The following is a 25,982-nucleotide window of genomic DNA, read 5'->3' as shown; positions in this document are numbered from 1 at the left end:
ATAACTTCGTTATCCATTTATATATGGATATTTGTATATACTTCTATGCAATTTTTTCAATCCCCGGGAAAAGGGGAAGTGCACACTGGCGTCGAAAAGCCTCCCGCATTTTGATCTTGACCTCTGTCATGGGCGTCACAGTCCCTTGCCAGTGACCATGACACCGAACACAGGACCGGGCCGCCTGTGGGCAAGCAGCCGCAGGTGAACCCACAGCAAGAGGCACTCAGCACACCGGCAAAGGCTTCTTGCGATAAAAAACCAGACAGAGACACAGCACCGGACGTAGAGCTCCTTGTCTCTCGTCGGGTCACTTGAATTCTCCACGTGGAATAGCTTTCTCACTGGCTGTCCTCGCAAGAAGCCATCGTGGGTTCTCCCCACACATGGAACAATTATTTGTGGTGTTACTTTTTAAATAGTCTAAAGTAAGATTAAATTTTAAAGATTAGAAAAAACATTCCAGCCTCCTAACACACTATTTTAATGTTTGTTTTCTCTTTCTTAGTCGTGTTTATAGTGCATGTTTAGACTTGATGTAGCTATAAACATAGAAGAAGTAAATTCTTGCAAACTATTTTATCTAAGAGATTGTTAATTTTGTTCAGATTGCTGAGAATTTGAAAACACTATGAGTAGCTGCATAATATTATGTAGAATGAATATTCCATTGTCGTTATTATTATTTAATATTAGACATGTAATTTATTTTCAGCTTTATTATTAGAGCTGCTACAGTAAATATCTCCATACAAAGAGTTCTGTTCTTCTGCTGAATTATTTTCTTCAGATAAATTGCAGGGAGGCGGGGCTGCTGGGTCAAATGCGGGAACGTTTTTGTGCTTGGCTCACAGAGAGGCATGTTGCTTTCTTGAAAGTTGTTCCAGTCTCCCTTGCCATCGGCAAGTGTGGGAAAGGTGCCCTTTTCTAAGTGCCGGTGGTTGTCCTGAGTACCAGGGAGTGAAGTGGGAGAAGAAGGTGCCGAGCAGGGGAGAAGGGAGGTGCGTGAGAGAATGGGAGTGGGCGCTCAGTGTGTGCTGGTTGGGCGGACTGTGCAGAGGCAGACGCCTTCCTTAGGGGAGCGGCAGCCCGGAATACAGCATTTGCCCAGCTCTGTGAGTCCTTCCGTCTCCTTCCAAAGCCTGGGGCTACAGCCAGCAGGGCCTTCCTAGCCACTTAAACACGGATTCGAGATGCTCTTTTCCATCCGATTTGTTCAATTCTAGCGGGCCGTGAACGGCCTAACACCACCATCACACAAACAACGCACTCCATCATCATTTCCCATCTTTAACTAAATCCATTTCTGAGGCAATTACCTGTCTGCTGTTGATCGGCCCATCTGTTTCCCCGGTAATTACAGGGCACGTCACTCAGCAACAGGGTGCGCGGCTCTGCCGTATTTCCATAGAAGAGCAACCTGGCCCCGTCTTCAATCAAGGAATTCCAGTTTCCTGTCATTACAAGTGAGCACACAGACACGCACTCTGTGCACACCTGTGTGCATGCGTGTGGCCGTGCACCTTTTATTTGTTTGTTTTTCCTCTGGTTGCCATAGTCAGTGGGGGTGGGGGTGGGGAGGGTGTTTGCCTCCCCAGGTGGCTCCTTATAACAACTCCAGCAGCTGCTAGACTTGCTGTTTGCTAGAACCTGCAACCTGCTAAAAACTCTCCAGACATTATTTTGCTTCATCCTGACCACGCTCTGATGAGCCAGGTATTTTTATACCTAACCGGGCAGCCTTATCCCGTTTGCAGATAAAGACATTCAGGCTCGCAGAGACCGAGCTCCCTAAGGTCACAAACCAAATCGTGAACCAGAGTCCCCGGTTCAAAGCCCCTGGTCTTCAGTGGCAAGTCCTTGGAGCTGACCACAGCATCGGTCACTACCTGGGTGACTTGGTGCTTTCAGAATGATTTCACATAGATCAAGTACGGATAGAAGATTGGAGGGGTCCCCGGCTTCCTCTGTAGACCCCTGTGGAAGTTCTCCTGTTCTCTCTCAGCACCTTGCTCAGGGCTCTAAGCTCAGATTAGGGCCGGGGGGCGCTGCTTTGGGTCTGAGAACCCCCCAGGTCCTGATTCCTCTCCGGAGACCTCTCCCTCCTTATCCTGAGAGTCTTCACAACGTAAATGGTTGCTGAGTCCCTGTGCCGACACTGACACTGTGCCTGCCTGCTTCTTGCTGGACAGTCTCCACTGGACAAGCCACAAGCATTTCAAACTGCAAAGGATCAAGACCAAACTCACTCTTTTCCTTTCTCACCCTGCCCCAGCCCCGGACTCTCCTGGTCTGGTGCCCCATTGCGATTCTGGCAATGGCCCCACCAGAGGTGGGCTTGCACTTCACCGAAGACTCCACTCCTTTATCCGCCTACACAACCGTCCATTCAAGTACCAAGCCAAATGCCACTCCCGTCCTTCGCTCCCCCGACCCAGGTCACAGACGTGTCTTGCCCTAGTCATTACAAAGACATCAGTCCCCTTGCTGATATTTTTGCACCTGGTTTGGCCTGGACCACCTGGCCACAGAGTGCGCTGTACCCAGAAAGGTCTCTGTAAAGCACACGTCTGGTCTCTCCACTCCCCTATACATGGTGCGTGTTCCCACGATGCCCTTCGAGTGAGCTTCCAGCTCTGCCGTGGGTTCACACAGCCCTCCCCATCTGGCTGCTCCTGCATTGCTCCGCAGCCTCACCCTGGAGGGGACTCCTTGGTGCTGAGTGTGTCCCCTTCCCTCCGGGCGACTTTGCTGGCCATGCCTTAAGCCTTTGCCCAACCACCAGCCTATCATAACCCACTGCTTCTGACTCACGGAGCACTTGACCCTGAGATCGCCTCCTCGGGAAGCCTGCCTGGTCAGGAGAATCGTCCTTCCCAGAATCCCTCCCAGCCACTCGCAGGTCCCCCCGGCACTGCATCCTGTTTGACAGTCATTCACTGACCGCTCACCTGGTTTCTGGTTTACAGTTTTTATCTACTTGCCCAAAGGGTGACTGAAGGATACTGCACCTTGCCCTCAGGCAGCTCAGCTGGTCAGAGCATCGATCCGTGCACCAAAAGTGTACGGGTTCAATCCCCAGGGTGGGTACGTGCGGGATTGAAACACCCAAGGATGTTTCTCACATCGGTTTATCTCCCTCTCTAAAAATCAATTCAAATGTCCTCAGGTGAGGATTTAAATATATATTTATATAAAGTTTACTACAATTTTATGATAGAACTTCCTGGGCTCCTCTCCTCCTGCTGAGTTAGTTCAGTGCTTAACACAGCACCTGCCATGGAGTATGCACTCATCAAACGTTAACTTCACTGAGTAAATGCCCCAAATAATCTCTCTGGTGAGATGCCAAGTCTCAACCACAGGCCATTCCAGATGTAGTCTCAAGGCTTCGGGGACGCTCCTATACTGGTCACATCTATGAGATCTTGGCTCAAAAGAGAAGCTGTCACAGGGAGATGACCAGAACAACCTTGGCCTTCGGGCTGAAGACGGAGAACCCTAAGGTAAGGAAGTCTGCTTCCTTTTGTGTTTATTCCATCCATAGGTTTTCTACCCCTGAGAAAACGAAGAGGAGAAAGAGAACGAGGAGGAAGAGGTGACAGTGAAAACAAGGTAGAGAAGAGAAATAGGAAGGCTGGGAGAAGCAGCAAGACAAGCATGAGGAGGAGAAGTGATGGGAAGGAGCTGGGGAGTGGGAGGAGGAAAAGGAGGAAGAATAGGAGCTACTGAAGGAGAAGACAAGCTTGTTCCCAAAGCCACCCTCCTACAGATGTGGAGACGCACCATGAGCTGGTGGGGAGGACCCCAGGCCTGCCAGCCAGAGGACAGTGACTAGCAGGGCCTATTGCTGTCTCAGGACCTGGGGACAGTTGCCTTTGTGAAAATAAAGAGTTGAACTAAAAATATCTAAGATTTCTTCTAGGACTCAAATGTTAATGATTACAGAAAATACCGAGTTCGGTCCTTTTACATCATTCCAGAAGAAGGGCTATTAGATGACATCCACATCTTTTAGACGCTGTGAGAAACAGCGATTAGGAGAATCGGATTGACATGGTCTCTATTATTGTTTCCTTGTTTTGTCAGCCAGACAGGGCCATGGGGAGCCCAGATATTTGGCTGGACATCATTCAGGTGTATCTGTGAGGGTGTTTCTAGATGAGATGAACACTTCAATCAGATTGAACGAAGCGGGCTGCCCTGCATAATACAGGCGGACCTCATCCAGCCCACGGGAGGTCTGACTAGAACCAAGGGGCTGACCAGCCCCGACGAAGAGAGAACTGCTCCTGCCTGTTTGACCAGGGACATCCATGTGCTCTTGCCTTTGACCTCGACCTAAAACATCGGCTCTTCTTGGGCCTTGAGCAAGCCTGCTTTTGGGCTATACTGTCTACCACTGACTTGGACTTGGAGGAGACCATACCATCAGCTCTGCAGGGTCTCCAGCTGGTTGGCTGCCCATCTTGGGACCTCTCAGCCTCCTTAATCACATGAGCCAGTTCTGTACAGTCAACCTCTCTCTCTCTCTCTCCATGTACCGTATATGTTCGTGTACAGGGTTCTCCAGAGAGAAACAGAATAAACAGCACACGCACACACTGTATTACAGAGGCCGGATCGGCAACCTCTGGCTGTCCCCTCTGCTCTGGAACCACAAGTCTTTCCCAGCTGACTTTGTGGAGCTAATAACCACGACAGGAACCAGGATCCAAGTCTCAACAAGCTTTCTAGATCAGGGGGCGCTCGATGTGTCCATGGAAAATCACAGAGAACCAGGGTGTCTCTGGCGGTCAAGTTTGCATCTCCTAAGACCCCAACGAGGCCTATCCAAGGGCTCCCTGGTGACCTAGGTGTCACCAAACGATGACCCTTGTAGTCTGTGGTGCATCTCTCTCTCTTTTAACAGGCAAATGCTCATCCTTCTGATAAAAACAAATGCCAAACTGGCCAATTTAGGTTTGTTTTTTTTTTCAGATAAATGCAGGGCAAACATTCATCTTATCAATAAAAATATTTTTAAGAGTTCTTTGAGTAGCTTAATACTTGATTATTTTTCCCTTCCTGACTTCCAGCATAGCCTTAGAAAGAGAATAAAATTTTATATTCTAAATTTTTATTCCAAACACATCAAAGACTTTCTACCATAGCAACTGTCAGGGAGAAGGTGACATGTAATAGGTGTATGTTGTGAAGAAGAGAAAGAATTTGTTAAAATTATGATGCTCTGATTCCCAAATACTTTTTGAGGATTTGTAAAAGGACTTGACTTTGATATAAGCTATGACAGAGGAATTATTTCTGATTACACGCTTTTCTTGCTTCTTAACAAGGTTTAAATTGGATCACTGATCAAAAAACTAATTTTGAAAATTATGTCACAGAAAATAAGATTAAATAGTTGACACTTTCAACTGTGGTCTTTAGAAACAGCCAAACAATATTAAATCTTGTCCAGCATTGTCATTTTGCTCTAAATAATCTCTGTTCAGATGAATACTGCTAATATTTGAATTACCCTAAAAAGCAATTAATTCTATTCTTATTAGATTAGAATGAATTAAATCTTTAAGAACTTTTCATTCTCAGATTTTACATAACAATTACATGGTATCTCCATTACTAAGAAAAGTATTTTCAGCTGTGGATTTAAGCTTAATTTTTGACATGAACTGCATCGCAACGAACTTTTCATGTATTTTATTTCTCTTGGGAAGGGTTGACTTTCTGTTTGTAATAAGTTGGGGGAGTAAAATACACCCAGGATTTCTCAGTTCTCGAGACTAACTGGCCAACGCAGCAATAATAAGATTCCTAGTATACTCTTAGGGATAACAAAGATATTAGAACCAAGCAGACCACAGAGCATCTGCTTCTAAGTAATCTCCCATTTTCATGGTGCTGAAGGGGTGAGGGGTAGTGCATACTCTCCAAAGTCTTCACTTCACAAAATATTAGGACTAAAATTCAACACATAGTTATAAGGGCTTAGCACTGCACTGGTACTATGAAAAACAGAAAAAGTAGAGATTACAGATGAGCTGAGTTAGCCGGGGCATCCAACCTGGGGCCCACAGGCCACAGGCAGCCCAGGATGGCTGTGAATGAGGCCCAACACAAAATTTACTAAAAACACAATGAGATTTTTTTTGTGATTGCATGTTGCGGTATATTTAATGTGTGACCCAAGACAGCTCTTCTTCTTCCAGTGTGGCCCAGAGACGCCAAAAGGTTGGATGCCCTGGAAGAGTAGACCTTTCAGAAAAAGGAAAATATGAGCAAATAGAAATGGAAATTGACCATAAGAAAGACTGAAGGATGATGGCAGCTGTGTGACTTAAGGCGCAGAAAGGGGTGATCAGGATACGTGGGTTCCATAGGAACCAGAGAGTCCAGGTCTGGACATGGGAGGCTCTGAGCACCCCCCACAGGTCTAGCTCCAGTGTATGGGACCTGCACCTCGTCACACCATCACTTGCACTTTGAAGGCAAGTAAAGATGGAAAAGGGGGATTTCCTTGTACCGTAGTGTATCTAACTTTTGAGCTCAGTCTAGTGACTACAAGCCACACAAATAAGAACCGTGCATTCTATCGATCGATGGTTTTACGTGCAGGTTTATGGGTAGAATTTTAGGGCCTGTGGTAATAGAAACAAAGTTGAGTCACAAATCAAAGCCTGCAATTTGAGGGTGTGATCAATGTCCTTCTTATGCAAACATTAGCATGGATCAAACAACAGGTTAGTTGACGCTATATCCCTAGCACTCTGTGATGACAGAACATGAACCACCATTCCTCAAGGACTTTATGGTTTTGACACTGCGGACACAACTAATTACTCTCACATGCTCAAGTAAGTGTAACCGGGGTTAGGAGACAATATGACCGACCGGCATGGCGGGAACCTGGTAGCCTTTTCCCCTTTGCACCTGAGTGCGGACTATCAGTTTAGATGTTTATCAGAGCCATCTTTCCCGTCCATGATGCCAGTCGGTTTTAGAAATGGCCGGATATGAAGAAGAATGTCAGTGGGCCCTTTAAGGGGATTATTAAGAGTCACTGAAACCCAATCAACAATGTTCAGTGCGCACCTGGCAGGTGTGAGGCAGTGCGCTTGCTAGGTTAGCATCCTCACAATCTACAGCGACCACAGTGTGGAGCCAGGCATAGGAAATCTGCCCCAGTCCCGAGGCCCCCTCTGTTATCATCCAGCTGGAACGTAGATAGCATTACAAACTTAGAGACAATTTTTTTTCTTGGCATTTAGATTTTTATTTTGTACCTAATGAGAGAGGGCTTTCAGACTTAGATCTTTGTCACATGTACTCCTATGCCTACAGAGAAGGAGAACTCAAGTGAAATAAATGGGTTAAGACATTTCTGAGGGAAAGACAACCGCATCACAATGGTTACTTGGCCCTCGGTGATTATGAGACCACTCAGATTTCACAGACATTAAAATGTGGGGTGGGGAGACAACAAAGGAAATCCACCCATATGCACACAGCCTTAAGATACAGGGTGGTTCCCAGCATCATTAAACTCCCTTGTGTGTGCGTTCCCCTGGTACATCTTCCTGCCTCCGCAGAAGACAACTGCCACCCCCAATTTCGTATTCATCATCCCTCCGACTACAGTTTTACCAAATCCATGTGCTTTGGGTCATGATTTTCATACAGGCAGGCTCTGGGAGGCCCTATGAAGGTCTGCTTAAGCCAGCACTGCCACCCCGCTTATTTGGTGATAAGGAATGTGTTTAATGGAACATCTATCAATACTTAAGAAAACTGTGTTCTGAGGAATTCACCCAGGGAAGTGTCAGCATGTCCACTGCGGAAGGAATTGCTGAAAGGAAAGGGTGGACGGGCAGATTGAGGCCAGATGGCGGAAGGGCCTGAATGGCACAGGAGGGAATTTGGATTTTATCCTGATGGCATCACGGCCACCTGGTCTATTTTAAAGGGCACGGCGTGATCCCACCCACGCTTCAGGAGGGTTCAGCTGGCACCAGGAAGACAGATTAATGTGGAGAGAGACTAGAGGTAGTGAATATAATTAGAAGACAATTAGCAAGAGCTGGGGTGGACAGTGATGAGGGCATGAGTGAGGCTAGGGGCTGCAGACAGGACAGACACACACGGGTTGAGGGAGACCCGTTCCACCTGCATCCACCACAACTGGGAAGGAACAGAGGTCGGGGGGGTGGATGTGTAACGGATCCTCCTGGGAGCGTGAGCATAGGCTAAAAAAAGGTGGTGACTTTAGAAAAAAAACAAAAAACAGAAAAGTCAGAAACAGAAGTAACTTTAAAATAAATATTGTTCAGTTTTAGCTGTAGATTAAGATGCGGTCATCCAATCATTTATTAATTTTTATGTGTCAGGCATCGCGGCTGCAAATGTCCCTGATCTGTGTCCCCCTCAACACCAAGGTGCCCTTGTGGGAGCTGTGAGACCCAGCATCGAAGCCAAGGGGCCCAGGGCGACCTCAGCCACCCATGTGCTGGGTGACAGGCACACAGACTCGGTCCCGGCCCATGTGCCTGCCCCCGGCCATCTTAGACGAGCACTCGTGGAGGACAGAAGCTCTGTGGGAGCCCAGGTTTCCAGCAGAGAAGTCCCAGCACACCACTGCGACAGCCGTATTAGTACGCATGAGTGTGGATGCATTGGAGAGGGCAGTTAGTACAGACCAAAGGAGGGAATTGCTGCTTCAAATGCAAAGATGGCAGTGAAAAATTCAAAGACTGTGACCAACTGATAGCACGTGAAACTACCAAAGGGTAGCAACAGCCTTTTGTAATCCATGCTGAACTCATGGAAATTTACAATTGATTCATAAAGAATACAAAAAAAAACGTTGAAAGGAAACACAATGCGCTACAAGAAAACACAGACAATTTCACAAAATACACAATGCAATACATGAACAAAATGGAAAGTTTGATAGGGAGATAAAAATCATTAAAAAGAACCAAACGAATTCTAGGGTAGAAAAATATAATGAATGAAATGGGGTGGGGAGGGGGGAAAAATGCACTAGAGAGCATCAGTATCAGAATGAATTGAGCAGAAGACAGAAGCTGTGAGTCAGAAGACAGGAACTTTGAATTTTTCCACGAAGGAGATCAGGGAAAAAGGAATGAAGAAGAGTGAAGAAAGCCTACAGGATCTAGAAGACACATTCAAAGAAGCAATTCATAAATTACTGAAGTTTCAGAAGGAGGAGATAGTTAAGAAAACACCTATGTATTCACAGTGATACAGTCCTTCAAACTTGTGCCGATTGCCGTCATTTTATACTCCTTTGTTTGTGTCTGTGTGTTTCTGGGGAATTTTTGATACAGAGGTTCATTAACTTACTACTGCAGTCAAGGTGCAAAACGGTCCCATCTCCATGAGGGTCTGTCACATTGCCCTTGAGGGGGTGTTTCCATGACCTATAAATAACAGGTGAGAGCTATTTCATTCTTAAATTAAGTGAGAGAAACAGACACACATTTGCAAGTTCCTCTTATTTTCCCTTATGCTCATATTTCCCCCTTCATTATGTTAACATGTAATTAATCTGATCTTATGAAATTCCAATATTTTGATACAGTCATTTGAAAATATATGCTTGGTTATGATTTTGACTATAAAACATATGATCCTCCAAGTACATGCCTGGGTATTTTAACTAGAGAAAGTGAGATTCATGTTTTCCCCAAAAGCTCTGCGTGAAAACTTACAGCAGTTTCACCTGTAAGAACCAAAGACTAGAAACAACGAGCACCCTCAGGGGGTGGAGAAGTAAAGAGCAGTATATCACATGCTGGAGCACTACACAGTGATAAAAACGGGTGCACACGGGCACACCTAACGATGTGAACGGATTTCAAGGGCATCACGCTGAGTGGGAAAAAATGCCAATCAAAATACATCCTGTATGATCCTCTTTGTGAAACACTCTAAAAAAATAACAAAATTATAGAGACGGGAAAGGAGATCAGCACTGCCAGAAATCAGGAGAGGGGAGATGGTGAGACGGACTGTGACGGGCGACGCCGTGGGGTCTCTGAGGAGCCGGGACAGCTGGGTGTCCGGACCCAGGTGGAGGCTCCACAAATCTACTCATGTGATGAGATTTCATGGAACTATTCACACCCCCTACAAAGCTTACATGTAAAAGAACAGATGAAATATGAATTAGGTGTGTAGTTAGTCAATAGTATTGTACTCACGCCAACTCTCTGGTTTCATAATGCTGATGGTTGTGTAAGTGCTTTCTATGGGTGAGAATACATAGGAACTCTGTGCTAATTTCGCAACAATTTGTCAGCCTAAAATATTTTGTTATTTTATCTTAATTTTTTAATCTAGGTTGTTTTATTGTGTTTTTCCATGATCATGTATCCCTCTTATAAAATTATTTTAAAATAAAAAATAAAAACAAAAATTAGCTTCCCCAACTTACAGAGAAGTAAAGCAAGATCCAAGCGGGCTACATAACTTACCCTTATGAAAAAAGTTCTCAAGCTAGTAAAGGTCACACTGAGATTTGAACCCCAGAAGTCCCGACTCCAAATTCATGGCCCTTTAAGCCATAGTGCCTCTTCCAGACACCTGTTTAGCCTGAGCAGATAAACCCAGGTGGGAGGTGAAGGATGTGCAGGTGGATGGAGCAACCTGTTCAAAGTTGGTAAGTCAATACGGGAAAGGGAACGAAATACAAACCACTCAAGGCTGGGGCGAGTAGGGGTAAAAACAACAAGCTTTGAGGGGAGGGACAGAGGGGACAGGCTGACAGGCCAGGGGACCGTGGGATGTGGACCAGACACCTGATTGGTACATGAAATAATCCCTGGGGATGACAGTCTCAAGAAATGGCCACAGCAATAAGTGAGCAGCCAGATTCTACCGGAAGGAAAGGTCACTGGGTGTAAGCTCGTCCGAGATCCATCACGTGACGGGGCAAGTGCGTGGTCCACGGGCACACTGGAGGAGGCCGGAGGGGGTGTGACTTCGTCCCTCCTGCCAGTACGTGTTTCCTGGGGCGGAGAACTTCTGCCTTTGCTACTGACTATATTGAGTAAACTGTCCATAGCTAAGTTTAAAATTCGAGTCAAAGCAAATTTATATCTACCATACATTGCTTAAAAGGGTTAAAATAAACAGATGAATATTCTTGCTGAGTTAAAGTTTGTAAGGTTAAATGGGCTCACTAAATTCAGAAAGCAATGGTCATTGATTCAAGTAAGGATGGTCAACAAAAACCTGGAAAAATAAGGACTTATAAACCATAAGTCAGATGTGTCTCCTGAAGATAAGGAGCCCCCAGTTCCTGATGGGGGGGGCCTCAGAGGAGCCACACCAGCCATCTCCAACTCTCTTTCTTGCGGGCTTTCAATGTGGCCCAGGCCCATTTCAACTAACACAATGAATATCCTTGTTCATTGGTCACCTATTGATTGAGGGCTTCCTTTGTTTCAGGAGCAGGGACAGGGTCTGGAGCATGAATGGGGAAATAAAATAAAATATGGTCCCTGTCTTCAAACTCTTAGAAGAGAATAGAAGGAGCAATTCTTGGTTGAGAAACTCTACCCCAAGATGGGATGATGGCTATCGACAGCCAATACTGACAATGATACCAATAGCTGATATCTACTCAACCCATAATAGATGCCAGGGACTATGCATGTTACCTGTGCAGCCTGCAGGTGAGGCTCCGAACCCAGGCTTGGTGGCTCAGGGACCCCCTCCGGGGAGCACAGTGTACCACAGAGACCTGGCAGGGGCTGTGCCGGGGAAGACGGACAAGAAAGACCTCCCAGGATAGCTGTGCCCTGTCTCTCCCCTCGCTTTACTCCTGTGCTTCGATGGTAAGCTGACATTTTTTCCGTTGCTTTCAAGGCTCCTTCCGAGTTCACTTTCACCCCTGGGACAATAGGAACACCATTCTTCTGTCCAGACGAGACCTGCACTTGTAGGGAATGCTTAGCCACCTTGCAGGGCTCATCATAGACACTGTCTTCCCCAGGGGCCTCCTGAGAGTGTCACCCAGCCTTCTCAGCTTGCACTCCGGGTCCCTACCACACACGATGATGGCCCTGCACACCTCTCACCCTGGCACTGAGGGGGCCACTAAATCCACCAACCTCTCCCTTCGCTGTGGGGCTGGCAACTCTCTTGAGCACTCAAGGTCTAGTTCACGCATCACTGCCATCCCAGAGCTGCCACCAGGCCAAACACACAGTAGGCACTCAACAACCACTGGTGGACAAGTGAGAAGATCTAAGTCTGTGGAGTCACATCCCCATCTGGTGGCCTTTTGGAAGACTCCAGGAAGTCACGTACCCTGCGGTGCTTCCAGTGCCAAAAGCCAGGTGGGTGCTCGTCGTCACCACTCCCGGGCACCGGAGGAAATGACTGTCGGAGTGAGAAGTCACAGTGAGACATCTCCTGCTTCGGGGACAGAAAGCAGACGAGCTATTTGAGAGTGAAGAACGTGAGAGGGAAGCGGAGACAGCAGTGAAAGGAGGCCCAAACCGGACAGGCCAGTTACTGCGTCCACCTCCACGCGTGTGCTGCCTGGCAGGACATTTTCTGAGCACGTGTTTCTGCGTGGACTGAGGCAGGCTCAGCCAGAGTCATGCCCTGCTCAGAATCGCAGGGCCCCCAACGGAAGGAGAAAGCAGCTATTCCAGACAGAAAGCGCCAAACTGGTGGGGGGCAATGCCAGACTGGACCCCAAAGCAGCCGCCGCCGGCCCGGTATGTCAGACGTGCTGCCTCTGTGGGACCTGAACTGGGTTGGTTAGTGATGAAGCAATGATCAGTCACTGTGCCTGTGGAATAGGTTATGGCTTTTTAAAAAATTATAGACTCACCATAAATTTGTATGGTCAACAAAAGTCCTAGATCAAGGTGTGGAAAAGGACAAACTTCCTTCAGGTGAATCGTTTGCAAACCTTGGAAATGCAGCCTCCAGTGGGAGCTGAGAGTGCACCCCACCTAGAAGAAGGGGGCCCACTTTTCAGAAAGTTCCCAATTGGGCCAGTTTTATGCAAACAAGACATTCAAATTCTCACAGTCCTGACTGGTTGGTATTGTGTATTCTGAGTGGTCGTATGGAGCAGTTTTGATTGGTCAGAATAGATGCAGGTGAGGATGCGGTAACGCAGTTCTGACTGCACAGGGCAGGTCTCAGTCCATGGGCTGTGAGACAAAACCAGGGCCCTGGCTGGTGTGGCTCAGTTGGTTGGAGTGTCATCCTCATAGACCAAAAAGTCACAGGTTCAATTCCTGGTCAGGACACATGCCTGGGTTGCAGGTTTGGCCCCCAGTCAGGGCTCGTGGGAGAAGCCACTGATCCACGTTTCTCGCTCACATTGATGTTTCGCTCCCTCTCTCTCCCCTTCCTCTCTACAACCAATGAGCATACCCTCAGGTGAGGAGTAAACAAACGACCAAACAACAGGCTCTCCCTCCTGTCGTTGCCTCGGACACTGGGGCTCCCCCTGAACTGCAGAGGCTGCTGGCCTCTGGTGCCGGACGGGGGCCCAGCGAACCACGGGAAGGCCTGTTAGCGGCAGGATAGAATGTGGGGTTCGAGGCACGTCACTTCCCATTTCACCAGTGGTCTGGCAGGGGCGGCGGCAGAGCAATGCCCAACACGGGGCACCCTGCAAATGCTGCGGGTAAAGAGTAACGGCATTCCAGTTCTGTAGAGGTAATAAGAATTAAAGTGAAAACTTGTCATGTTTTTCCAGATTTGTTATTTATTGATTTTAGAGAGGGGGTGGGGAGAGAGAGAGAAACATCGATTGGTTGTTCCGCTTATCGATGTACTCATTGATTGATTGTTGTATGTGTCCGGACTGGGGATTGAACCTGCAACCTTGGCATATCAGGACAATGCTCTAACCAACTGAGCTACTTGTCCAGAGTTAAAGTAGCAAGTTTTATATACAAAAGCATTAAATACTGAGGCAAATGTGATCATTCTGAAAATCATCATCTGTAACTTCAGAATCTCATAACTTTGCAAACGAGGCTTAAAGGAAGACTAGCTCTGAATTAAAACTCAGACATTGAAAACGGCTTTGACACTCTTCCACATAACGACTGAAGAACGTCCCGGGTGTATCAACAGAGAGCACGTGGACCACCTGTGGCCCTCACGACCACCACCACCCGCCATATGTAGGGGGCGGTGCTGCCCCGCCTTGGAAAGGAGGGGGCGGAGCAGAGGAGGGTGAGGGGCCTGTTCAGAGTCCCAGCGTGGAGGTGGTGGGCCAGGCGTCAGAGGCGCCCGAGGGTGCAGCTCCTGCTCTGGTGTCCCTTCAAGAAACCAGAAGCTACCCCCTCACGTTCTGTCAGCTCGTCCCCACACATTCTCCTTTGGGAGTGTGTCACCCGCACGGGCTCACTTTTCCCCAAATAGCCCATGAGTGTTTCCTCTGTGCAGAAATTTCTGGCATAAAAGCAAGCCATGGTGAAGTCCAATGGCACCGGATCTGGATTTGAAGAACAAGGGCTTTGGGTGGCTTGGGTCTTCCTCGTTACCGGCTCCCTTATCCTGCTCCAGGGCCCTAACCTGTACAACAGGAGAAACACCTGCTGGGCCACCACGTTGAAGAGAGAACGGAGCGCAGTAATGGGTCTGAAAAGCCCCGGGTCACAGCCGGGGCTCAAACAGCTGCTGGGCTCCCCTACAGGGCTGTCCTTGGGCCCCACGGTGCCCTTGCGCAGTGGCTACCACTCCTCCCACGCAAGCAGCCTGGATGCTCGCAGGTGGTCAGTGTGACATCGGAGTGACAGAAGGAAGTTTTCTGTGACCGTTTCTGAACATTCGTGAAGGCCCGACTGAGTCCAGCAAAATATTTTCCCTCCATGTTGCTTCCTCGGCAAACCACGTCTGGCAGCCTTCTGACTGCAGGCCCGCCTATGTCCAGCCCAGTTTTTAAAGTCGAATGACTCTGTGAGTCACCCCTGAGCGCAGAGGAAGGGATGAAACCTTCTCATTTATCTCTCAGGCAGGGAATCAACCGATGATGAGGTTCGTTGGGTCAACGCTTTGTAAACATTTATGGAGTGCCTACTATCATTCTTTTTAATATAAAAAATGCCAGGTGTTCAGAATGTTGGGATGTTGGTAAAGTTCATGTCAACTGCAAATATGTTTATTCTCTCTCCAATTTTCTCCCAGAAGGAAATTCAGAGAGTGAGACGCTTAATCTGCCTGCCAACGAACAGTGCAGAACGCACGACCTCTCAAGGCCAAATCAGTCCCTCGAAAACAAGGCCACCCCCTCCCCACTGGGCCTCTGCCCTGCCTGGCCTTTGGGGACACGCACTTCCCTCTTTTGATTCAGCCACTTAGACAATGAGTTTAAAGTTATGAGTAAGTTTTCTTTACCATTGGCAGAGCCCAAGGACGGACATGAGGTCACACAAACAAACAGGTATCAGGCAGATGTCCTCTTATCTCTTGTCACAGAGATAAAAGAAAAAATTGATTGAAGGGACAAATGAAGCCACCTGCTCTGAATAGTAAAAAAAGAACGAGAAACCTAAGGACTTTAAATACTATGGCCAGGAGTAAAGCAATTAAATATCACTGGGCACAGGCAGGTATGTCTTAAGAATCGATCTATAATTGACTAAACCAATCTTACCTTTCCCCCTTTTCACTGATCTGGGAAACAGAAGTGACATTGGCCCCTCTGCTCATTGCTGGGGTCGGGGAAACTGAGGCAAAGGGGCCAGGTCAGGTGGAGAGAACTGCCCCGGTGTCCTGAGTTTGTGTGGTTTTGACTCCAGCACTCTCTCTGGTCTTCTGTTACTTGGTCTCGGAGAACCCGAGAGGGGCGGGTTGGTACGGGGAGGTAGAACGGAATGGCAGGCAGAGTAATGCCCCCAGAGGTGCACCTCCCAATCCCCGGCACCCCGACACGGTAAAACGGACTTCGCAGATGCGATTAAGCATCTGGAAACAGGATCACCCCGATGGCTGGCCTGGGGCTAATGTAATGGCCAGGGCCCTTATCGGGGGGACGACAGAGGGGCAGCAGCTGAAGGGGTGATGAAGACCAGAAGCCGAGGGACGCAAAGAAGGGGCCCCAAGCCAAGGGGTGCAGGGAGCCCTGGGCACAGAAGCCGGGCCTCCCTCCGGGTCTGTGGAAGGGCCCGTCCTGCCGGCATCTCGACGTCAGCCCCGTGAGAATGGGGTTGGGTTTCCGACCTGCAGAGCAGCACGGGAAGAGGTGGGCGCTGTGTTAAGCCCCTGAGTTTGCCCTACGTTGTTACAGCGTCACGTGAAACTAACACAAGTGAAAAACCGCATTCTCTAACAAAAAGAGCAAAGGCGTGAGACTTTGGTTCCGGTTTCAGGTTGGCCACCACCAGCGGTGGGGGCCTGAACAAGTCACCACTCACCTCTCAGGGTGTGAATGTAGCCACACACCAGGATGTGCGTCTCCCGTATTTTCAGACCATAAGATGCACCTGGGTTTTAGAGGAGGAAAATGGGGGGGGAAATTTTTAGGCAAAAAATGTGGTAAAATATTCAATAACATAAATAACAATGTTTCACCTGTAAATGTAAACAGAACTCAACAGCCACCTTAATACCCACCACTCCTCCCACATTTGGGGTGGGGGGAAATGTGCATCTTACAGTCTGAAAAGTACGGGGAGTCTGGTTAACCCCCTGGTCCCTACCAGCTCTGGAGGCCTACTATGGGCACAGTGCAAGTGCTCGGACCCCTCAACAAAAGGCCGCCTCAGCCGCCGCCTGTCCTCCTGGCGTTGTGCAAAACTGTGTGTTCAGTGCCCTGCCACACCACGCCACGCCTCGAGCGTCTCTAGCCAGGTCACAAATCCCAGGCATTGGCCCTGAAGACACAGCAACACACAAAATGCATTTCTACATTCTGGGCGTATTTGCTTAGTACACCAATTTTTTTGTTTGTTTGTTTTAAACATAGTGCCTGCCTGCTTCAGGCAGTTTTATTCCGGAGAAGGAGCTTCTTAGTTCTGGCCGAGCATATGGCCTGGTGGCTCCGCTGCACCTGCTGAGTGTTTATTTTCTCCCCGCCGTGCCGTGATTTCAATCAAGCCCTGCGCCAGCCTCGTCCCAGGTGGCGAACCAGCCCACCTGTCCTCCTGATAGACTGTGGACGTGGACGCCTTCCAGAAAGTGAAAGTCACTGTTCTGCCTTTGCAACTTTTCTGCTGGTGCTCCGGGTGGCTGTTGTGCAATGTTCTATATTTAGAAACATGATGTCACCTATTCCTTATTCTGTCGTCTTTGAGTTGTCACCTGACTTGGATTGTCCAACAAAGCAGATCCTTCCTGGCTCCACTCCCCATTCTAGAGGCACCCAATGGCAGATGGGTTAGAGGCAACCCGCTGCTTCAGCGGCGCTGGTCTTCTCCAGGGCAACCCGGCCCAGCCCCGGGCCTGTGCCGGGAGTGAGCTGAGGACAGCCACCCAGGCTCCACCCTCCACGACTCCCACTCCCAGGAGATGAGCTGTCTGTTGTGTGCAACCTGCTGGGTTCTGTGAGGACGTTTTCGCCAAAACCAAAACAGAAATCATGATATTCTGAGTGTTCACTGAAGAACCAGATGCCATGTTCTTAGCAACACTGACGGGACTGTGCTCACCACGCTTTGTCACCTTGACAAGGAACAACTTCTTCCCTCTGGGAAGCCAGCCAGTGTGAGCAGAGAGAGAGCTGGGCCTTCATACTCCGCTGTCTCGGCCTTGCTGGAGGGCAGATTTTATACATGGATTATCTGGAGGAATCCGGAGCCTCTGAAACGTACGCAGTCAAATGAGGCCTTCTAAAATGTGCTGTCAAGGGGGTTGCAGCAATTCGCTAGCACAGGAAGACACGAGAGACGCCCCGTGCGCTGAGAGGTCAGCCTTCACGGTGTGGAAGGTCTAACCTTTGGAAAGGGCTCCTGCAGGCCAGACAGCAAGGAAATCCTCTCCTCCTCCCCTGCTGCTTCGGGGCCTGCAGCGCTGACCTCGCCTCCCCTGCACCTGCAGGCCAGCTGGCCCCCACCCGTGGTTGCTGGACAGAGAGGTGAAGGGCGAATAACCCGCCCAGAGGCCCAGAGGCCCAGAGGCAGAGCCTCGTGGGCACCAGCACCAGGGAAACTTCATTGTGTCCTTCTTTGTAGATAAACATGTATCTCCCTACGTGTCTGATTGTCTATCAGTGCAAGTTGTTCTACTTTTCCCCTATTGTTTACTTCCTGTGAAAAAGTAGGTGAGTAATGAAAACCACCACCACCACACACACAGAAAGCCGGCAGAGGTCTTCACACAGCCCTCCATGTTGGCTTGCTGTCCCTGGCTGGAAATCCAACATTACCCACAAGTCAGTGTTGTGAGGACCAAGGCTCTTGGCCGCAAGCCGTGGGGATGGAGCATCCCTAACTTAAGGCAGCAGGAAGGTCGTCCCTGAGGGGGTGCAGGGTTGGGAATGCGCTCAGTGGGAGGGCTGGGCAGCCTGGCAGAGAACACGGGCAGGACCAGAGGAGAGTGAGCAGCAGGCAACCAGGAACATTCGCTCAGGACGCGGCCTCAGAGCTGCTGCCGCCCGACACAGCTCCTCCAGAGCGCTGGCACTGCCCACGGCCACCATTCCCAAGCTCCTCGACTCTGCGTCCTTCTCCCAGGGTTCAGTGGAGGGCTGGGGCCGGGGTGCTGGAGGCGTCCATGCCCCAGCACCCGGGCTGGGGAGGCACATCTGGCCGTTTCAGCATCTACAGCGGGAGGGGGGCTGTTCGTCCACCAGGACTCACAGGTGGGGGTTTTCCCAGAAATGCAAGGGGGTTTGGGGGCCGAGAAGACAAGTAACAGAGGTGTCCAGCACAGGCCAGCCCTCTTCCTTCCTGAATCCTGCACACGCTCTTCACTGCAAAACACTCCTGCCTGGGGTGACGATGCTGCCGGGACAGATGGGACAGGTCCAGGCCCCTGGCCCAGAGAGGGAAGGCAGCCCCCACTCAGCCTAGCCAGTCACGGCCCTTAGATCCCAGCCTGAGATCTCAGAGTAACATTTTTCCCCTGTTTCTGTTGAATGCCTGCTTGATGTTCCGAAGCCTGTGACCTGAAATATAAGGCTAACGAACAAAAATGGCGTGGGGAAAGAAGATGGGGAAATGAAGGAAAATTAGGTAAGACACTCAGATCCATCCACAATGCAGCACTCGAGGAAGCACCAGTCAGGAGATGCCCTGACGCTCTGACCTGCCCCCGCTCCTGCGCTGCTCGCTGGCCTTTAGTCTTCAGCCCGTAACCCGTGGGGGGTCCTTAGCCAAATGGATGACACAAGCCTTCTTTCCCACTCAGGGGACCCTCTGTCTGCGGGCGGGCCTACAGGGGGCTGCTGTAGTTTTCCATGAACTTTTACTGCCCAGGAGCCTAAAAATCGAATGTTCTGGAAATGATCTACACTCGCCCCCGTCTCTCTTGAGTAAATGAAACCGTATTTCTTCTCAATGGCCAGAATCCATCCTTCCAGCTCCCACCATGGCCCGCCTTTTCCGAGGTTCTCCCAGGAGCAGAAGTGGTCTGAGATGGCCAACCCCAGTTTCGAGTTCAGCTGCAATCCATCTCTGTTAGACCTTCCGGAAGGCGCTCCTCCCCCTGGGGCGCCAACGCCACCGAACCAGCAGCATCCAGGGTCATAGGGCGGAAGGCGAGTTGTCTGCGTGGGTCCTCAGCTGCGCTGGGTAGCGAGGGCGTCCAGTCCATCGTCCTGACCTGGACCACAGTGGTGCCCACACCGCTCTGAGCCCTCGCTTAGCCTGGGCGTCTGGGCGTCCCGCACCCCCACCGAATCTGGGGGACCACTCCCTGCAGCACCATCCTTTCGGCCTACTGAATAGAACCCCGTACCGCTGCTCCAAGACACCTGCCCCATCAGGGCCTTGCTGGGCCACGGTGAGGACACCTCCTGCTGAGACCCCTCGGATGCCACAGCGCTCGGTGTCACGCTTGATCAGTCCACTCGCGCACGCCTGCCCTGGTGGGCACAGGCTGCGTGGCACTGTTTTCCGACTGGTCAGGTCTGTTGCTCTCGAGCCCCCGTGAAAGCCAGTTTTCCTCCGATGGCAAGTTCACATTGAAGATCCTTCTGGCCCGCGAGGCCAGTGCCCGGGGCCAGACTCTCTGGGGCGTGGGCCTGCACCCACACTTTCCACTCGGGTCTGTCACTACGCTCTCTCCTCCTTGGTGGAGCTTCCTCCGAACTCATTTCCCTGCGGTCCTGCTGGTAGGAAGTTGCGAAGAGCTGTACTTCTTCCTGACGCCACCTTCTCTGAGGTTTGCCTTTGTGATTTCCCAAGCACCCACTTCTCCCCACCGCAACCCGGGGCCAGGCTTGCAGACCTCGCTCGGGAAGGCTAAGCAAAGGCACCTGGACCTAAATTCCCCTTGCTTTCTGAAACCTAATGGTGCCTGTGGAAATGTTTTTGCCTATTTTATACGGAATTTTCAGGTGCTCTGAACTGAGAGGCAGACTCTTTGCAGCGGAATCACCGCATTCCTGGGACACTCGGCTGCAACAGTGGGTGCCAGCAGCCTCTCTCCGGTCTGGAACCCTTCCTCCTTCCGCGCTGCTCTGTGGCTTCTTTTCCCCACTTTCCTCCTCCTCCTCAGTTACTGGCCATACCTCCCACCTCCTCCCACAGATCCAGCTGCAGTCATTTTTCATCCACAGCCACACGCTAAACACCCCTCTCTCTGTTAAACTCCAATCCTGTGATTCCGACCCAGGGCTCAACGCCTCAAACTCGCCACCCCCACCTAACGCCTCCCAGACTGAACTCCCCGTCTTCCTGCAGAACCCAGCCACCGCCACCCAGGTGTGGTCCCCGGAATCACGTTTGCCTTGTTCTCCCTCTTCCACAATCCCCTGCCGCACCTTTTCCTTTCAAACAGCACCCTAAGTTCCCGAGACTCCGCTTTCCCTCTGTGATTATATCATTCCCGCTGAAGCATTCTCAAAGGCTTCCCATTGCTTGGAGGAAGAACATCTCTGTTGTTTAAACTTAAGCCCCACCCCCGGGACCTCCTCAGGCGACCCCCAGCCCCGTCTTCCCTAGACAGACGGCCCCCCATTCACCCCCTGACCTCCCACCGCACCCCTGGCTCAGCCTCAGGGCCTGCGATTGCTGGCCTTCACCCTGCGGAGTGTCCTCGCCCCGCAGACACGTGGGAAGGAAGGGCACGGGCACTCTCCGCGGTCTCCTTTGCAAGGTACTACCCCGCCCTGACTCAGGTGGCTCCGTGGGCTGGACGACATCCCAGAAAGGGAGAGGTCACCAGTCCGGTCCCGGTCAGGACACAGGCCTGGGTGGCAGGTTCGGCCCCAGGCAGACGAGTACAAGAGGCAACTGATCGCTGTTTCTCTCTCACATCAGTGCTTCCCTCCCTCTCTTTCTCCCTCCCTTGCCCTCCCTCTGAAATCAATAAATAAAATAGTTTTTAAAGAAAAAGACACTAATCTCATTCCTGAGGGTCCCACCTGCATGACCTAATCACCTGGGACACCTCCAAATTTTATCTCTCTGGGGATTAGATTTCGACACAGGAGTGTTGGAGGGAAAAAACAACAATGTAGTTATAAAACTGTGACAAAAAATAATCTCTCAGCAAAAGAAACTTGTAAATATTCCTGGATATGCTGACTGACTAACCGAAGTTTCCTGTGGGAAGCGTCACCCTGAAGGACCTGCAGGAAGTCCTTGTCCCCGACCCACCTAGAAAAGCCTCGCGAGAATTTATCACAAATAATAGACCCTCACACACGGGAGGCCGTGTGTCAATTCCATTCTGTGATGAAACCCTGCGACTGGAAACTGGAGTAACGGACTGGGTGGGGTGAGCTCAGCGGTCCCAGCAGCAGCCGTCGTCATTACATTTTTGGATGCTGATTTCCCCACTCCCTGTAAAATAACAGGACGTTTCAATTGCCAGCTGCACGAGATCAGATCAAAATACCCAGGAATTTAAGACACTTGGAGAAGATATGTATCAAAATATGTACATAAAGATATATAACAAAATATGAGTATTAAAAATACAAATATGTGTATCGTATATGTACATATATATGTATATGTGCATTCTGTAACCTTTCATTGTCTCATTTTTTAAGTATCTTAATGTGTGTGTATGAGTCATCGGAAGACATCCAGATTTACAAAAAATGACTTCCAAAAGCAGCCTGTTAATGCAGAAAATCGGCAGAAAACACAGGAACACACCTGCGTGTAAAGGATGGGAGCCAGAAATGGAAAATATAGGAAGGCCAATCCGGGGAAGTCTCCAAGCTGCTCTTCCCGAAACAGCTGCTGAGTTTATTTCACTGCAATCACACTCTGTTTGCTCTCTGTCCCTCCGGGATCCACTTTGCACGAGGCCTCAATAAACTGCCCAAGAAGACTGCATGGAGACTGGATTTAACGACCAGGCCTGATTCCCCCTTGGTGGTGGAAACGGGCCAAACTGCTGGGTGGAAGTGCTGAGCGGAGCCCACGGGTGGCCGGGCTGAGTGCAGGGGAGGGACGTCTTTGAGTGACTGAAAGACAAACGCCTCGTCTGAAAACATGAGGATGAAACACGGGGAACTGAATAAATCTGTGCACGGCGTGACCGTGTTTTCACTGGGGCGCTTCTCCCTGTTGTCACCTAACACAACAGCAAGAAGCCTGTGTTTGCAGGTGGCTTTCTACCCCGAAGTGACAGGCCTGTCTGTCACTCATCAAAGCCTCTTCTTACATTTGCAGGGTTAGTGTGAAGGCATGCACCTGGCACAGGGCTTCAGCAGCACCGCGGGGGTCCTCGCAGCAGAACTGCCCCCACCGCCTCAAACCGCAGTGACTCCTCTTGGGAACGCAAATGAGAAAATGCCCCAATGCCTCCCTTTGCAAGGCCAACCTGCACTTCGCAACAATGAACAGGCTTGTTGTGAAAGAGACCACTGCACAGGCATCATCAATTCAGTCCCGTGAAAATCGAGTGTACCCTCTCTGCGCTAACAGATCCTGAAATGAGCATGCGGCCGTCAGCCGGTGTGTGTCATCTGCGAGGCGATGCATTCTTAAACACGCCAGCATCTCAGCTTGCGTGCCTCGCAAATGACAAGAGCGAAAAAGGACTGAGCTGCTTTAAGGAGTCACCGCGGGGCTCGTTCATTTTGTGAAAATGAAATAGGGCTAACCAGCAGGAGGTTCTTGCAAGGGAGATAACAGGCTTGTTGCCAGGGCAACCACCCCCTGATTGGAGGAAAATCGTGACAGGCGAATCAGGCCACAGATGAAACAGGCAGCCTTGCATTTGTCTGGCGTCTCTCCTGGTGGAGCCTCGAGGGAAAGAGCAGCCAGCCTCTCCGTGCTCCGCACTGCCTGGACCTCGGGGGCTGCGCTGCTGTAAGAAGCGGAGGACATACAGCAGCACATCTAGACTGGCCACCAGAAGGACCAGGGGTCTGGGGACCAAGTCCCAGGACGATTGTTTGCAACAACAGTGAATGTCAAGTTTGCAGAAGGGGCAGTTCGGGAAAAAATACAGTACCGTGCAAATATTTGGAGCTCAATAATGCAGAAGTTTTAACACGGGAGAGCCTCCTCGACCCCCCCCCCCCCCCCCCCCCCCCCCCCCCCCCCCGCCCNCCCCGCCCCCGCAAGCCCTGGATGTGGCCCCGCCCACCTGTCCCCACAGGGACTCCCGCCCTCTTCCCATCACGTGCCCTGGGCTTCCCTGTGGGGGCTCAGCTACTGCGGGTTTCTGCCCACTCTCCTCCCACTTCCAAAATCCGCACGCAGTCACGTGTGGTTTATGAGGGACACAATTTGCCAGGCCTGTTGTCAGGAAACCTTTATTTAAAACTGTAAATACGTGTATACATATCATGCATGTACATGCCGTATAGTTTTATTTATAAACACAATGCATGTTTCTTAGAGGGAAGACCATCAGAAAATGTAGAAAAGATGAATTACCCACAGCTCTGCTACCCAGTCACTGCTGCGGCCACGCTCCCTGACGGCTGCCTGCCTCCAAGTCCCCAGGCGGACCGCTATCCGCTTTGCGCCGCCCACTTTACGATGAGGATATTTTCCTGATGTCATGCAGAAGCACGTGAACAGGCAGCCGCCGGGCAGTGTGTTGTGATTTCTGGGTCCCCCGGCCCACCCCAGTGACGGTGGTTCTGAATAACTATTTGTTGAATTCATTTGCATTTCTCATGAGAAAGTTAAAGACTCAGAAAGAAAGAAAGAATGAATGAAAGAAAGAAAGGCCTCTGAGAAAGTAATCAACTGGGTTTGAACAGAGAGAGGAAGGGTGTACATCAGGCGTCGCAACGAGAGAAAAGGCGAAGGCAAAGCATCCCTTCCACGTGTGACAGAGGTCGAGTTGGGAGACCCTGCTTGCAGGCTGGGACCCCGACTCCGACCTGCGGGGCGGGGCCACACTGCTCCGGGGCAGAGTAACAGGGAGAACGCAGCGCCCACGGAAGTAGGGGTGCCCGCTGAGCAAGCCCCGCAGCTCCTCCTGAGGGCGGAGGCAGAGGGACCAGGGTGGCAGGCGCCCCCAGAGTCCTAAGGAGCTGAACCTTTCAGAGAGCCCGCAGCAGGAGCAGAGGAGGTGAACCCTACCCCCACCTCCAGCCTTCTAGCCCTTTCCTCACTGGGCTTCAGCAGCAAGGCCAGGGCCAGCGAGAGCTGCGGCTGCTGGCCCCAGGACTCTGCTCCCACCTTCACGAGGTGGCTCCCACCACCTGAAGAGACCCGTCTCACCAGGTCTCCCCTTGGGCCCAGTGGCAGGCGGCCTGCACACCGTCCCCAGGAGAACGTGCAGTGGGTCAGAACAACGCACTCAGTTCACCAACCGAGACTCCACGCCATGCCAAAAGTGAAAGGTGTATCCACTATTCTTTCGTTCGAAATTAGGTCCAGGCATTCTGTGCAATGACGCATGCCAGGGGTTCTATTGAGACTGTTATTGTAAGGATACTTCCATAAGAGATGCTTCAGGAAAGGAACTTCCCCAAATCCAAAAGATTATAAAATCCCAAGAATAAATTCCTAAAGGTTGAAGTTATAGACACTGAAATCCAGGGGAAGTAAATTCGAGTGTTGTAGTTCTAAGAGCAAAGTTCAATGACTAAACAAAGCCACCCCCCAGCTTCTTATTCTGCTCGGTAGTAGGGTCCCTTCAGCAGTGTCTGTCTCCACGCATGGAGCTCCAAGACCTCAGAAGTCATGGCAACCCAAATCAGCTCCGTCTCACACAGGACAGAGGTAACGCTTAGCGCGCAGGCCACTTGCGGCATCTCACCTTGCACTGCACACCTCCGTCCACAAGGGGCGCCTGAGCGGCCATGTCACTAAGGAGGGCGGCTGGGTCGGAAGCTCTTGTAACCCTGAGACAGGTAGGTCTGTCTCAGCCACGCCCACTGGTTCTGAGCCGGAGTTCTCCAGCTGAAGTGTGTATTAGCCCCCCCTCCCCTCCAGGGTGGCCCCAGTGGGAGCCAGGGAGGCTCAGCCCCCGGCTGTGACTCAGCAGCGCTGGGGGGAGGCCTGAGCTGCCGCCCCCTCCCCCCGTGATGCTGGTGCTGATCCACAGGTCTCCTCTCCAAAGCGCTGCTCTGGAGAAACACGCACTGTAGGACTTCTCATGCCTCCAAGTACACCACTTTAAGCATTTAAATTCTAGTATTATTTTTTACTTTTCACCAAATTAAAAAATCTACCTCATCCAAACCTCCCCTTCCCACTTCTTCTATTAAAACACCAATATCCCTCCTCATGTCGGGCGTTCCCCGGGCTGACAGGTAACTGGGGCCTGGCCAGTGCCCCCCACCCCCAAAAGTAACCGTCGTTTCTCCTGACCAGACAGGTTCCCGTAAGGCTAAACCTGTGTTACATTTTTCTGTGAGTACAGTGCCTGTCCATCAAACAATTCCTGGC

This window comes from Sturnira hondurensis, unplaced genomic scaffold, assembly GCF_014824575.4.
Source record: "Sturnira hondurensis isolate 20B ecotype Veracruz unplaced genomic scaffold, ASM1482457v3 Scaffold0009719, whole genome shotgun sequence".
Lineage (NCBI taxonomy): Eukaryota > Metazoa > Chordata > Mammalia > Chiroptera > Phyllostomidae > Sturnira > Sturnira hondurensis.
This window is presented reverse-complemented; position numbering follows the sequence as displayed.